A 16,815-nucleotide genomic window follows, 5' to 3' on the forward strand; every position below is an offset into this window, starting at 1 on the left:
TAGAAAGCTACAGAGTTACTTGAAAAAATAATCTCTGGTACTCCCTGAAAGCCATACTCATCTACATCCTGATACAAGGCCCACCATATGCAGAACCAACTTCAAAAACATTCCTTATATCTGCCCTATGGAGCAAAGTCCTGAAAGATTTGCAGTCTGTCCAAAAATAAACTGGGAATTACAATTACCCAAGCCCCTGTAACAACCCAACTAAAGGTGGACCCTAGTGCAGTCCCAGCAGCCTTGTGACCAAGCTACAACCCCTCTTCACTACAAATTCAGAGGGGATCTCATCATCCTAAGGGACCAATAAAAAGATCTTTATCTTCTAAAATCAGTGTATGAAAACTTGAAGAGGTGTTTGCTCCATCAACTTCAGACACCAATACAAAACTATATTATGCCCATTGTCAATGCTTCTATTTTAATCTAGCATCGGAAGTATGTGGCAGAAAAATTAGTAAAAAAAATTTTTTAATCCATTGAAATTAAAGAAAAATGAGTAAAAAGTTGCTTTTGCAGATTATACAATTTTATTTAAAAAACTATAAGCAGTATATTAAAACCTGTCTAATAAATGCACTCAGTAAATTAGCAAAATATAAAATTAACATACAAGTATATGTATGGTTTCTTTCACTTAAACTATCTGAAAAAATAGAGAAAGGCTGGGTGCGGTGGCTCATGGTTGCAATACCAGCACTTTGGGAGGCCGAGGAAGGTGGATCATCTGATGTCAGGAGTTTGAGACCAGCGTGGCCAAAAAGGTGAAACTCTGTCTCTACTAAAAATATAAAAATTAGCTGGACATTGTGGCGGGCACTGGCAATCTCTGCTAATTGGTAGGCTGAGGCAAGAGAATTGCTTGAACCCAGGAGGTGGAGGTTGCAGTGAGCCCAGATTGTGCCACTGCATTCCAGCCTGGGTGACAGTTGGAGACTCTATCTCAAAAGGAAAAAAAAAAAAGAGGAAAAAAAATCTTATTTACTATAACATTAAATAATAAATTTCTGAGGAAAAAAATTAACCAAGGAGGTAAAAAGTCTTTACAATAAAAAAATCAATAAAAAATTAGAGAAGATCCAAATAAATTTTAAAATATTTTATGTCTATGGATTGAAAGAATAAATATTAAAGCACCATATTATCCAAAGTGATCTATAGATTGAATAAACTTCTTATCTAAATTGCAGTTGTATTTTTTCACAGTAATGGAAAATACAATTCTAAAATTCACATGAAATTAAAATAAACTTTGAATAGCCAAAGCAATCGTGAGGAAAAGGAACAAAGCAGAAGGATATCATACTTATAATTTCAAACTATATTTCAAGACTATATAGTAATAACAGAGTGGACTGTGAAGAAAAATGAACAAAAAAATGCAACAGAAATAACTACTCTCACACATTTCAAATCTGATGTGAAAAAAACCTTAAAAATTAGTTTTAGTTTCTTAGAATCATGCATATATTTGTGAGTCCCAAAAACAATGAAAAAGAAACCAGATTGTGCAGTCTCTTATATGTCATGAATTGGAATTTGGCTTTCAGTGTAAACCTGAAGGAAGCTCACTGAAAGATAGTAGAATCATTAGAGAATTTACAAGCATAAGGCAGGGCTGGGCATGGTGGCTCACATCTGTAATTCCAGCACTTTGGGAGGCTGAAGCGGATAAGTCACCTGTTTTCGGGAGTTCAAGACCAGCCTCACCAACATGGAGAAATCCCTTCTGTACAAAAAATACAACATTAGCCAGGCATGGTGGTGCATGCCTGTAATTCTAGCTACTGGGAAGGCTGAGGCAGGAGAATCACTTGAACCCAGGAGGTGGAGGTTGTGGTGAGCCAAGATCATACCATTGCACTCCAGCCTGGGTAACGAGAGCAAAACTTCATCTCAGGACAACAAAAAAAGCATAAGACAGAAGATACCCCTTTGAGAGAGCAAAATTAAAAAACAAAAAACAGCTGCCCAGGAACTATTTCCTTTGGAACACAGCTTCTCTAATCACATTTTAAGGACTGGCTTTCTCTTTGACCTTGGGACTTTTATCTGTGTCATCGGTTGCATTCATTTTCACTTGCAGCTACCTGAGGGTTTGGCAATCATCTCATGTCTCTTCATAGTCAAAGGTTTTTCTCCTTGCTGCAGACAGGTGATCAGGTCTTGCTTAGAGACAACAATACCTGTTTCATTAAGAATAAATAACATGAATCTTGCTCATATTCTCTAATTACAAGCTAGTAACGTGCTAAGCAGACAGGATGTGCTAACATATTCTAGTAAGTTAATACCAAAATACATATTTATACAGAAATTTCTAAATATTTAGAAAATACTTTCAACTTGTAGGTTTCTTAATTCTACTACCTGGTACTACTGAATCAAAAATTGGTGGTGACAATTAGATTTTCAGGTGGGGGCAGCAATATTTTATGCCACTAAATTTCTGGAATTACCACTAATTTAGAGTGAAAAATACAGCTCATCTCAGGAATGTGGAAAGTTTGGATTAAGATAAAACATATTGAAGAAATTATTTTCTAAATTAGCAAATTCTGAAGATTTTCCAAATAAAAGGGATCTGAAACTCTTTTTTTTTTTTTTTTTTTTTTGAGACAAAGTCTCTCTCTGTTTCCCAGGCTGGAGTGCAGTGGTGCGATCTCGGCTGACTGCAACGTCCGCCTCTCTGGTTCAAGCAATTCTCTGCCTCAGCCTACTGATAAGATAAATTACAGGCTCCCTCCACAATGCCTGGCTAATTTTTTGTATTTTTAACAGAGACGGGGTTTCACCATCTTGGCCTGACTGGTCTTGAACTCCTGACCTCGTAATCCACCCGACTCGGCCTCCCAAAGTGATGGGATTACAGGCGTGAGCCACCGCGCCTGATCCTGAAACTCTTTTATGCAAATAATAAATTACTAAAAAACATTCTACTAAAAAAGAGAAAGAATACACCCTTGTGGGATATGATGAGGTTTCTCTTCAAATAATCTGATCAATCTTTTATTCTTAATTCATAGTACTCCCCACAATTTCCTCCTTTTTTTCCCTTTTTGCCTTTGTTAGATACCCAGGCACACCACAGTACCAGACGTTATCAGTACCAGCTCACACTCCTTTCCTTATTTGGAAAGAGGACTAACTTTCTAGCTCATTACAGACACCCCTTCCCCTTTCTCTCCATTTTCTTTTACATGCTCACCTTATCTAAAAAAAAAAAAAAAAAAAAAAAAGTCAAATGTTTAGCCAACCGGGATTAGCGACCCGACCCCAGCCAATGGGGAAAAGGTAGAGGAGTACGACTTGTGTCAGGAATAAAGTCTCTCATGCCCCTTTGTTCAGGTGTGCTCTCATGGCAACCGGACAAGGAGGCATCCTTCTGGGCAGAAGTAAAATTGCTTTGCTAAGAATCATTTGTTTGAGTGTTCAATTTCCTTAGGGTTTTGAGCGTTATTCCTAACAGTTCTGGCGCCCAACTTCGCAGCTCAAATATTCTTCTTTAGGAAGGGGGCCTTTGGTCACCCCATGTCTAGTTACAGTGGCCCTAGGGTGAGAGAGATCAAGACACACCCACTGTGATTAATAAATGTGGATTCTCAGCAAAGCAGGTAGGAGAGGCTTGCAAGACCACGGCAATAAGAGGACTAGGTAATTCTTGTGCACAGAATAAGGTAGGAGACTTCGTGAAGGCGACAAAATATATCCTGGGTGGATGGGATAATTTGGAGGTTGAGAGTGTGTGAATGGGACTAAGTACTGTGGTTGTGTGGAGGGAGTGAGTCTTCTCTGCGGTCTCGTGCTGCAATCTATCAACCAGAGGTGGGAGCAAACAGAGTAGACAAAGAGGAACGGGGAGGGTAGAAATCACAGACAAGTTGAATTGGGGCCTTTTCCCCAAAGCCTCAGTAAGCCTCCAGGAAGGGGGAGGGTAGAAATCTCTAACAGGAGTGGTTGGGCGCCCCTCCACCAAATAATCCCTAAGATGGGGAATGTTTCAAGCAAGACATGAAAATTAAAGTGTCTCCAGAGTGATGAAATTCCTTCTGATAAGTATTGGAAAGATAATGAGAGAACCAAGTATAAACAAAAATAGCAGATGATAAAATATTGTTGTTTTATTTGGGCTTGAGAACCCATCCTTAAACCCTCACTTTTCTGGCCAAAATTTGGGTCTAATGAGGAGCGGATTTGTCAGCTCTTAATCGAACATGTTAATGATAACAGCCCTGTCTCCCAGGAAGAGATCAATTACACCCTCTGCTGGCATCAGGGACCAGTTCTTCTTTACCCTTTAGACTCCGGAGGGAGAAGGTCAGAAGGCAACCCTTCTAAAAGGGAAGAAGTTCCCATGCCTAGACAACTGACACTTAACACCTGGGATCCTCTAAATCATCTTCCTTCGTTCAGCAACCCTAATCCCGACCCTCTGGTTCCCGTCTCAGGTCCCTCCCCTATTTGCCTCACTCTTCCAGCTGCCCCTAATCGCGTCCCACCGGTTGCCATTTAAGGTTACTCTACACCCCAGCCACTTCAGGTTACGCCCAGCCTGTGCCATCCCTCCGGCTGTGCTTTCAGATTACTCCCAGCCGCTTCAGGCCACACCGCAGCCTATGCCGTCCCTCAGGTTGCGGTTTCAGGTTACTCCCCAGCTGCTTCAGGTTACGCCCCAGCCTGTGCCGCCCCTCTGGCTGTGGTTGCGGGTTACTTCCCAGCTGCTTCAGGCAGTGCCCCAGCCTGTTCTATTCCCCCAGCTGCTGCTGTGGATCCATCCTCTGCTTGTGGTACTTCTGCTCATATTGCCCTCTCTCCTTATAATCCCAACTCTGAACTACCATCTTGTGAGCCTGCCACCTCCCAACCTATTTAATATCCCTCTTTAAAGGGGCTTCAAAGTGAAATAGAGCAATGTAAAAAAGATATTCAAAACTTTCCCTCTCCCTCTCCCGCTCCCGTTCCCGCTCCCGCTCCCTTTCCCTCTCCCCCCCTCCCCCTCCCCCTCCCCTTTCTTCGGTCTCCCTCTCCTTCTTTTTTTCGGTCTCCCTCTGTTGCCAGGGCTGGACTGTACTGCCGTGATCTTGGCTCGCTGCAACCTCCCTGCCTCGGGCTCCTGTGATTCTCCTGCCTCAGCCTGCCGAGTGCCTGGGATTGCAGGTGCGCGCCGCCACGCCTGACTGGTCTTTGTATTTTTGGTGGAGACGGGGTTTCGCCGTGTTGACCGGGCTGGTCTCCAGCTCCTGGCCTCGAGTGATCTGCGCGCCTCGGCCTCCCGGGGTGCTGGGATTGCGGACGGAGTCTCGCTCACTCGATGCTCAGTGTTGCTCAGGCTGGAGTGCAGTGGTGTGATCTCGGCTCGCTACAGCCTCCACCTCCCAGCCGCCTGCCTTGGCCTCCTAAAGTGCTAAGATTACAGCCTCTGCCCCGCCGCCACCCCGTCTAGGAAGTGAGGAGCGTCTCTGCCTGGATGCCCATCGTCTGGGATGTGAGGAGCCCCTCTACTCGGCCGCCACGTATGAGAAGTGAGGAGAGCCTCTGCCCGGCCGCCATCCCATTTAGGAAGTGAGGAGGGTCTCTGCCCTGCCACCCATCGTCTGGGATGTGAGGAGCGCCTCTGTCCAGTCGCCCCGTCTGGGAGGTGAGGAGCGCCTCTGCCCGGCCGCCACCCCGTCTGGGAGGAAGTGAGGAGCGCCTCTACCTGGCCGCCCCATCTGGAAAGTGAGGAGCGCCTCTGCCCGGCCGCCCCGTCTGGGAAGTGAGGAGTGCCTCTGCCCTGCCGCCTCCCAGTCTGGGAGAAAGTGAGGAGCACCTCTGCCCGGCCGCCCGTCTGGGAGATGAGGAGCACATCTGCCCGGCCGCCCCGTCTGGGAGATGAGGAGCACATCTGCCCGGCCGCCCCGTCTGGGAAGTGAGGAGCGCCTCTGCCCGGCCGCCCTGTCTGGGAGGTGAGGAGCGCCTCTGCCCGGCCGCCTCGTCTGGGAGGAAGTGAGGAGCGCCTCTGCCCGGCCGCCCCGTCTGGGAAGTGAGGAGCGCCTCTGCCTGGCTGCCACCCAGTCTGGGAGGAAGTGAGGAGCGTCTCTGTCCGGCCACCCCGTCTGGGAAGTGAGGAGCGCCTCTGCCCGGCCGCCCCGTCTGGGAGGTGAGGAGCGCCTCTGCCCGGCCGCCCCGTTTGGGAAATGAGGAGCGCCTCGGCCTCGCCGCCCCATCTGGGAAGTGAGGAGCGCCTCTGCCCGGCCGCCCTGTCTGGGAGGTGTACCCAACAGCTCCGAAGAGGCAGCGACCATCGGGAGCGGGCCATGAGGACGATGGCGGTTTTGTTGAAGAGAAGGGGAGAACTGTGGGGAAAGGAAGGAGAGATCAGATGGTTGCTGTGTCTGAGTAGAAAGAGGTGGGCATAGGAGACTCCATTTTGTTCTGACTAGGAGAAATTCTTCTGCCTTGGGATGCTGTTGATCTATGGCCTTTCCCCCAGCCCCGTGCTCTCTGAAACATGTGCTGTGTCAACTCAGGGTTAAATGGATTAAGGGCGGTGCAAGATGTGCTTTGTTAAACAGATGCTTGAAGGCAGCATGCTCTTTAAGAGTCATCACCACTCCCTAATCTCAAGTACCCAGGGACAGAAACACTGCAGAAGGCCACAGGGACCTCTGCCTAGAAAACCAGAGACCTTTGTTCATGTGTTTATCTCCTGACCTTCTCTCCACTATTATCCTATGACCCCGCCATATCCCCCTCTCCGAGAAACACCCAAGAATCATCAATAAATACTTCATAAAAAAAAAAAAAGCTTTCCATTTCCCTCCACACCCAAAGAGCCGGATCCAACTTTCTTTCCTTTAAGAGAGGTACCACAAGGCGGGGGGGCTATTGGCTTTTTAAATGCTCCCTTGACCAGTTCAGAGGTCTCGAATTTAAAAAAAGGAGCTTAAGCCATTACTGGATGACCCTTATGGAGTAGCAGATCAAATTGATCAATTTTTAGGGCCTCAGATACGCACTTGGGCAGAGTTGATGTCCATCTTGGGCATCCTCTTTTCAGGGAACGAATGAAGTATGGAGGGCTGCTATGGCGGTTTGGGAACGTGAGCACCCACTCGGTCAAAATATTCCTCCTGCGGACCATAAATTTCCCACCCACGACCCTCAGTGGGGCAATAACAATGCAAATCACTGAGAAAACCTGCAAGATCTAAGGGAGATGAAAATAAAAAGAATTTGAGAATCAGTACCCCGAATTCAGAATCTTTCTAAAGCATTTGATATTCAACAGGAAAAAGATGGGGGACCCGCTAAGTTGTTAGGTAGATTGAGGGAGCAAATGAGACAATATGCAGGTCTTGATCTGGAAAATCTCCTTGGACAGGGAATGTTAAAACTTCACTTTGTTACTAAAAGTTGGCCAGAAATTTCAAGAAAACTACAAAAAATGGAAAATTGGGAGGACCGTCACGTGAGTGAACTGCTTAGGGAGGCTCAAAAGATATATGTCAAAAGAGAAGAGGAAAAACAAAAACAAAAGACAAAACTTGTGTTATCTACCTTCCAGCAGATGGCTCCAAATCCATATATCTCTCAGCAGGGCATCCAAGGTGCCAGAGATGATAAGGGGCTTAGACCCGTCTTAAGAGGACCCAAGCCTCCATCTGGAGGGCCAAGATCCTTAGCTAATAAGCCCCCTAAGGAGTATAGAGGGGCAAGCGCAAGGGCAGAGAATGCTAAGTCTGAGAAAGGAGAAGGACAAGATAGATGTTACCAATGTGGAAAAACATGCCACTTCAAGAAGGAGTGTCCTGAACTAGAGAGAGAGAAACTCTCACACTCATGACTTTTGAGGAACAATAGGAGAGTCAGGGGCCCCACTTCTTTTGAGTCCCACCAGGAACCCTTGACAAATTTGGAAGTGGGACCTAAATATGAATTTATCACCTTTCTAGTCGATTCAGGGTCTTCACACTCCTCTGTTTGTTTCCCTCCACCTGGTTTCACCTGCTCTTCAGAAGAACTTTTAGTCTCTGGGGTTAAAGGAGAAGGATTTAAGCAAAAAATTTTAGAAAGCACAGAAGGCAGATATCAAGATCGATTTACCCATATTCAATTTTTATTAATTCCTGAAGTGGGAACTAATTTATTAGGAAGGGACTTAATGTTAAGGCTAGGCATAGGCCTTCCAGTGGGCCCTAAAAGAGTCCTCACTTCACTACATTTACTCACTGCTGTGGATGAGAAATATATTCATCCCGATGTCTGGTCAAAGGAAGCAAATAGAGGGAAACTCCAAATCCCTCCAATACATATCAAACTAAAAACCCCTGGGGAAATAGTAAGGAGAAAGCAATACCCCATTCCTTTAGAAGGCAGAGTAGGGCTGAATCCTGTAATTGAGGGTCTCATTAAAGATGGGCTTCTTGAACCCTGCATGTCTCCTTACAATACCCCAATCCTGCCTGTCAGGAAGTCAGATGGATCATATCGATTGGTGCAAGACCTTAAAGCTATTAATCAAATAGTCCAGACCACTCACCCCATTGTTCCTAATGCTTACAGCATTCTTAGCAAAATTCCATATGATCATCAATGGTTTACAATGATAGATTTGAAGGATGCCTTCTGGATATGCCCCTTGGCTGATGATAGCTGAGATATATTTGCTTTTGAGTGGGAAGACCCCTATTTGGAGCAGAGACAACAATATTGATGGATAGTCTTGCCCCAGGGTTTCACAGACTCTCCCAACCTCTTTGTTCAGATCCTAGAACAAGTACTGGAAAAAGTCACAGTCCCTAAACAAATTTGTCTGCTTCAGTACATGGATGATCTTCTTATATCTGGTAAAGACATAAAAGAGGTAGGTGACTTCTCCACACATTCTCAATCACTTGCAGTGTGAGGGGTTGCTGGTCTCAAAAGGGAAAATTCAGTATGTAGAACCTGAAGTTAAATACTTAGGCTACCTAATCAGTGCAGGTAAATGGAAAATAGGACCTGAAAGAGAATTATTTCCCTACCCTTGCCTCAAACTAAACAAGAACTCAGGAAATTTTTAGGACTAATTGGATATTGTCATTTATGGATTTGACTCATATGCATGAAAGAGTAAACTTCTATATGAGAAACTTGCCTAGTGGAAGGCTGATAATTTCTTGTGGACTTCCCAGGAAATCCAGCAAATTGAGGAATTGAAAGGGACACTCATAGCCACCCCGTTCTAGCTCTACCCTCCCTAGAAAAGCCATTTCACCTTTTCATTAATGTAAATAATGGGGTAGCCCTAGGAATGCTCACCCAAGAACATGGAGGCTGCTGACAGCCCGTGGTCTTCTTGTCAAAGGTCTTAGACCCACTCACTCATAGGTGGCCCCAGTGTATCCAATCCATCGCAGCTACAGCAGTGTTAGTGAAAGAAAGTAGGAAGGTAACCTTTGGAGGAAAGTTAACAGTAATCCTGCCCCACCAAATTAGAACTATATTAAACCAGAAAGCAGGGAGGTGGATCACTGACTCAAGAATTTTAAAATATGAGGCTATCTTACTGGAAAAAGATGATTTAATATTAATTGAGAATATCGTACCTAGATTTAGACTAATAGAAAATATTAGTCTACTACTACTGATGATTCACTTAATCCAGCAAGATTTTTAACAGAGGATCCAAACTTAAAACGGGAGCATGTATATTTAGATCTGATTGACTATCATACAAAAGTTTGACCAGACTTAGGAGAAACTCCCTTCAAGACAGGTTGGCACTTATTCATAGATGGGTCTTCCCAGGTGATTGAGAGGAAAAGACATAATGGGTATTCAGTGATTGATGGAGAGACGCTTGAAGATGTAGAATCAGGAAGGCTGCCTAATGATTGGTCTGCCCAAACATGTGAACGGTTTGCACTCAGCCGAACTTTAGGACATTTACAAAGCCAAGGGAATACTGACTGTAAGTATGCCTTTGCCAAGAAGGAACTATCTATACTGATTGTAAGTATGCCTTTGGGGCACACACATTTGGGAAAATTTGGATGAAGAGGGGTCTTATCAATAGTAGAGGCTAAGATTTAGTTCATAGAGAGCTAATTGCTTGTGTCTTCAACAATCTCCAATTGCCAGAAGAGATAGCCATTGTGCATGTCGCAGGGTACCAAAGGGGATTTGGTGTCTGTAGTTCTCTAACATCACATCCCTATATAAATTCCACTGTGCAGTGTCCAGGCAATGCCACTCCTCCAGAGAGAATTCTATGGCCACATCTCTAAATTGCAATGGTCCCTGACACACACACACACACACACACACACACACATATTTTTACCAAGTTGCCATTGGTGGAATTTTTAATTTGATTTAAGGTGAAATGAGAGAGTAAAGGGAAGTGATTCTGACTTATAGGAGTAAAATTATCCAATAAAATAATTTTCAACACAGAAATATTCTCTAATATATTCTCTAACTCTAAGAAAAAAAGAGGAGCATAATATCCACAACATCATTTCGTATATTTTTCATATAATAAAGTATAAAATTAAGGGCATGAACATGAACATGTACATTTTTGAGTGCTATATTTACATCATACAGAATGAGTTGTGAATATTTTTCAGATGGAAAAGACATGTTGAGTTAGAAGGCACCTCTCAAATTTTGTTCTGTTTTGAGACGGAATTTCAATCTAGTTGCCCAGGCTGAAGTGCTGTGATGTGATCTTGGCTCACCGCAACCTCTGCCTCCTGGGTTCAAGTGAATCTCCTGCCACAGCCTCCCGAGTAGCTGAGATTACAGGCATGCACCAACATCCCTGGATAATTTTGTATTTTTAGTAGAGATGGGATTTTCTCTATGTTGGCCAGTTTGGTCTCGATCTCCTGAACTCACATGATCTGCCCACCTTGGCCTCCCAAAGTGCTGGGATTACAGGCATGAGCCACCGCACTTGGCTGATTTTTTTCATTTGTAAGAAGCTCACCAGTAATGCCAATGTTTTTGGCCCAAGAAGGATATTTTGACAAACATCCAGTAAGTGGAAGAGCCTGTGTTTTTCCCAGAATTTTTTGCCTGTAAGCAAAGATAAGAGCCTTTATTTTCCAAAGAGAAATATGTAGAAGAAAATAAGAAAAAAGGACAGCTGCCAGATTAAATGTGATTGTTTATGCACATCAGCTGCATAAAGATACTTAATAATGAAGAGAAAAATAATTAACTCTACAGTGAAAAAAATCTGTCAGAGAGCTATTTCACCAAGTGAATCATTAACCATTAACTGCACGAGGACAAATTTTTATGATGTGCTAATGCACACAGGAGAACACAACATCACTGTTGAAATATTCTTCCCAAAAAACCTAAATTACAGTCTGAATTTAACCATAAAGAAACATCAGTTTTATGCAAACTTCAACATCCAGATAACTCTTACGTTCTGCAATTTTTAGTAGTAATTTTAAGTAGGCTTCATTTATCACTCTAGAAAACAGGTATCTCCTAATAAGTTTTTTCAGAACTTTCTGGGTAATAAATGCCATCCCATTTTAATAAGCATTTTCTTAATCCTGTTCTGCGTAGAGCTAATGGAACACACAGATGGAGCCTCAACATTACATGTTCTCCACCTTTACTAAGGACCACACTTTTCCCCAATAGAAATCTTGAGTATCCACATCTTTCCATATTCAACAGCCATGAAAGGAACATTTTTAATATTGCAGATCATAAATCCTTGCTGAGAATCCTGCATGACATATAAGAAGCTATGATGTAGAGAATGCAGAGATGGCTCTGGAATATAGGAAAGAAATATTTTCCAGAGACCCTTGACTATCATAAGAATTTTAACAAGTAGTTAAATCAAACTTATTAGGGAGGAAAAATACAAGTAGAAAAGTAAAGGTTTGCAAGTACTAAATGCATGGCAGTCCAGGAGGCAGAGTGGACACAGGTCTTCATTTGACACAGATTTACCTGAAGAAAAGCCTTTTTTTTCTTTTTCCCCTTCTCTGGAATTCCTTCTCAGATGAGGTTTTCTGGACAAATTACACCTGCATCTGAAGGATATGCTTTTAAAGGTGTTTACCTGCTAGTATGACATCAAATGGCAGAAAAAGACAGAAAAAGTCCACCCATTTCTGTCCTTTAAAACAGAAGAGGTTCAGGAAAAATGAGATGCTCCATGAAGATGAAAATATAAGTTTCTCCTTTCCTGGCCTCAGGTGCCCTCCCCTACCACAGACACTAGCAATTTCTGCCACAGTAATGGAAATATGCACCACACTAACCTGTCCCTACTAAACCAAAACAGAACTGACCCTGTGACCACAACACAGGGTCCAAAGGTGGAACTTAACTCTCATGAATGTATTTTGAAGGCCTCATACCTGATTCTGGCCTAACTTTAGAGTCACATGAGGCCCTTCATTAAAACATGATAGACACTTCCACCAAGAATGATAAACAGAAGCTGTGGGGAGGGCAAAAGAGATTTCTGCAAACTGGCCATTTGATCCTAATGGGAAGCCTGGGCTGATAACCACTAAGCTAAGCATTGCCTGTCAAGCTTTAACGAGATTATAAATCACCTGGCAATTTTGGCCCCACTTAATGTAATGTGATTCTGCAGGTTTGAAAAGGGTCCAAGAGTGAGTGTTTTAAACAAGTCCCCTGTCAATGCAGTTGTTTCTCCCCCTTAGAGCATTATTAACATTAGAGAAAGCAGGCACAACACAGGGTTCCTTACATGTAGCACTCTTGTCACAACCAAATACTTCTGGTACAAATAAGGACAACTCATCTCCATCCTAAAGTTTTATAGTCTTTGCTGGCTCTTTAAAGTTTGCAGAGGAAACAAAAGGCAGCAAGGTCTGAATAAGTCTGTATTTAAAAAACAACATGTAAACATGTACTAATACAATGTTTATTAAGCAGGTACTATGTGCTCAAGAGTAAGATACAGAGCACTGTGCTGGTCATCCCTCATTATGTAATTTAATTCTCATAACACCCTGGGAGCTGGTACTAAGGGTTTAATAATTTTTAGGATTTAGATAAAGGGCCCAGCATTTTCATTTCTTCTGTTTCTCTGTCATCAAACTTTAAAAAAAACTGTAAATAGTAAAGCTAAATATAGGCAGATGAAAGAGATATAGAAAGGAAGAGTTTAATGTAGCTCAGAGAAAATTGTATTCTGTTTATATTCATTTTTTTGTGACTTGTGGAGCAACTACTGGATCTGCAGGAATAGAAAACAAGTTGCTAAAGAGAATGTCTCTGCAACCACTGGGTTTAATAGAAAATTTAAAAACTGGCCAGGTGCAGTGGCTCACACCTGAAATCCCAGCACTTTGGGAGGTCAAGGCAGGTGGATCACCTGAGGTCGGGAGTTCGAGACCAGCCTGACCAACATGGAGAAACCCCATCTCTACTAAAAATACAAAATTAGCCAGGCATGGTGGTGCATGCCTGTAATCCCAGCTACTCGAGAGGCTGAGGCAGGAGAATCGCTTGAACCTAGGGGGCAGAGGATGCAGTGAGCCAAGATCGTGCCACTGCCCTCCAGCCTGGGCAACAAGAGCAAAACTTCATCTCAAAAAATAAATAAATAAATAAAATAAAATTTAAAAACTAAGGCTCTACAATATATACTTTATTTTTAACATTTATCTGTTTTTGGGTTTGAGGAAATTGTGAGTAACAGCTCTAGAAATGCTGCAGGATTCACCAGCCAAAATTCTGATAACTTCTAATCAGTCTTGCCTTGAAGGCAAGACTCCAGGGCAGTGTCAGACCTAAATAAGGACTCCAAAAAGGGTGAATCTGAACAGGTCTGGGATGAGGTGAGGATCCTATAGAATTCTCTTCTCTATGCCACTGGGGTACTAACAGTTTGTTTTTTCTAAGCTCACCTAAAAGAAACTTAAATCCCAGAGTCTTTGTAATTTTAATTTTTTCTAGCCACTGCCCTGTCAACTTTATACTATATACTAATATGCAATTTAAACAAATCCCTTTAGGTTTTGTAGTGTAATCTTATTAGAAAATAAATACCGTGCACTTAACAACATAAAAGAAATAGATTTTATATGGCCGGGCGCTGTGGCTCATGCCCGTAATCCCAGCACTTTGGGTGGCCAAGGTGGGTGGAACAAGATGTCAGGAGTTTGAGACCAGCCTGATAAAGATGTTGAAACCACGTCTCTACTAAAAATACAAAAATTAACCAGGTGCAGTGGCAGGCCCCTGTAATCCTAGCTACTTGAGGGACTGAGGCAGGAGAATCACTTGAACCTGGGTGGTAGAGGTTGTAGTGAGCCAAGATTGCACCATTGCACTCCAGCCTTGGTGACAGAGTAAGACTCCATCTCAAAAATAAAAAAGAAATTATAATAACAATTTTTCTGTTCATAAATATCCCTTCAGGTGTAGACATGAGAAATTACAACAATATGAAGAAATAGCCTAAATAAAGCCTAAGATTTTGGGCACATCTATTTATTGTACCAACCATATGATGCATAATTCTATTATTTATCTGGGTGCTAGTCTAGACTAAAAGTTTCTGGATGGTAAGAACCACGACTGCTTCATGGATTTTTTTAAATGGCCATGTGAAATGGAAGCAACTAGTTTATCTACTTGGGTCTCCAGATTTTCTCCTTTTGTATCATCCAAGTACCAGGAAACTGGAGAAACTCTCATCTGGGTACCAACCAAAGACACCTCTTGTATGAGAGGATGAACTAACACAGATGACTCATTTCTCTTACACTGAGACAGAAGGAGAATTAACCATTCTTGTCAGCCTGACATAATTCCACTCAGGACATCCTCAAATGCCTCAAAGTCACCTAGATGATTGTGAGAGGATTCTCAGTGACCAGGGGTTAATGTCCCAATGATAAGCCAGGCTGGAGACACTCAGGCTGATTCTAAATAGAAAATGGAACTGCCCTGGTGGAGCTCCAGAACCTAGATCACCTAGGTTGCTAGCTCCATGGTATAAAATATTTTATTGGAACTTCTTATATTTTTTCAACTCTTGGACATCTGAATTTTGCATACTGTATGCACTTGAAAGAAGGTTTATAGGTGAAAATGCAGAAGAGGGAAATATGTTATAAAAAATCCATGAATGAACAAGACCTATGCAACAGAATAGAGAGCCTAGAAATAATGCCACCCTCCTACAACCATTAGAGTTTTGCCAAAGCTGACAAGAGGAACGTGGGAAAAATTCTCTATTTCATAAATTGAGCTGGAATAACTACCTAGCACTATGTAGAAGACTGAAACTGGATCTCTTCATTACACCGTATACAAAAATCAACTCAAGATAAATTAAAGACTTAAATGTAAAACTTAAAATTATAAGAAACCCTGCAAGATAACCTAAGAAATACCATTCTAGACATAGAAACTGGGAAAACCTTCACGATGAGTCTTTCAAAAGCAATTGCCACAAAAGCAACAATTGACAAAAGGGACCTATTTAAACTAAAGAGCTTCTTCACAGCAAAGGAAACTATCAACAGAGTAAACAGACAACATACAGAATAAAGAAAATATTTGCAAACATTGCATCTGACAAAGGACTAATATCCAGAATTTATTAAGAGCTCAAACCAGTTTACAAGAAAAAAACCAAATAACCTCATATAAAGTAGAAAAAAAAAAAACATGAACACATTCTTTTCAAAAGAAGACAAATGTGCAGTTAAGAAGCATGTGAAAAAATGCTCATTGCTAATTATTAGAGAAATTAAAAGAAAAACCACAATGAGATACCACATCACACCCATCAGAATAGCTATTTTTTAAATGTCAAAAAATAACAGATGCTGGCAAGGTTGCAGAGAAAACGGAATGCTTATACTCTGCTGGTGAGAGTGTAAATTAGTACAACTGTAAAAAGCAGTGTGGTGATTCCTCACAGAACTAAAAACAGAATTATCATTTGACCTAGAAACCTCATAATTGGGTATATACCCAAAGAAATATAAATTATTATATTACAAAGACACATCTACATGCATGTTCATTGCAGCACTATTCACAATAGCAAAGACATGGACAGGCACTAAATGCCTACCAATGACAGACTAGACAAAGAAAATATGGTATGGTCAGATGTTGTGGCTCATGCCTGTAATCCCAGCACTTTGGGAGGCCATGGCAGGTGGGTTGCCTGAGCTTAGAAGTTTGAGACCAGCCTGGGCAACATGACAAAATCCTGTCTCCCCAGAGAAAAAATATGTATATATAAAATTGCCCAGGTGTGGTAATGCACGCATGTAGTCCCAGCTACAAGGGAGGATGAGGTAGGAGAGAATTGCTTGAGTCTGGGAGATTGTGGCTAAAGTAAGCCCATATCATGCCCTGGGACTGTAGCCTAGGCAATAAGCCTGTCTCCAAAAATAAAATAAAATAAAAGATTTAGTAAAAACAAAATATGGTATATAAACATTACAAAATACTGGGTAGCTATTTAAAAAAAATCATGTCCTTTGCAATAACAAAGATGAATCTGGAGACCATTATTCTTAGAAAACGAATGCAGAGGCCAGACATGGTGGCTCATGCCTGTAATCCCAACACTTTGGGAGGCCAAGGTGGGCGAATCACCTGAGGTTGGGAGTTTGAGACTAGCCTGACCAACATGGATGAACCCCGTCTCTACTAAAAATACAAAATTAGCTAGGCATGGTGGCGCCTGCCTGTAACCCCAGCTACTGGGGAGGCTGAGGCAGGAGAACTGCTTGAACCTGGGATATGAATGTTTTGATGAGCCAAGATGGTACCATGGCTCTCCAGCCTGGACAACAAGAGCAAAAC

General features: G+C 42.4%; 1 pseudogene; it reads right to left on the reverse strand.

Moving 5' to 3' along the window:
- Positions 1-16,815, reverse strand: part of LOC100461389 (zinc finger protein 737-like) — a 197,315-nt pseudogene that overhangs the window by 151,844 nt on the left and 28,656 nt on the right.

Source organism: Pongo abelii, chromosome 20 (genome assembly GCF_028885655.2).
Source record: "Pongo abelii isolate AG06213 chromosome 20, NHGRI_mPonAbe1-v2.0_pri, whole genome shotgun sequence".
Lineage (NCBI taxonomy): Eukaryota > Metazoa > Chordata > Mammalia > Primates > Hominidae > Pongo > Pongo abelii.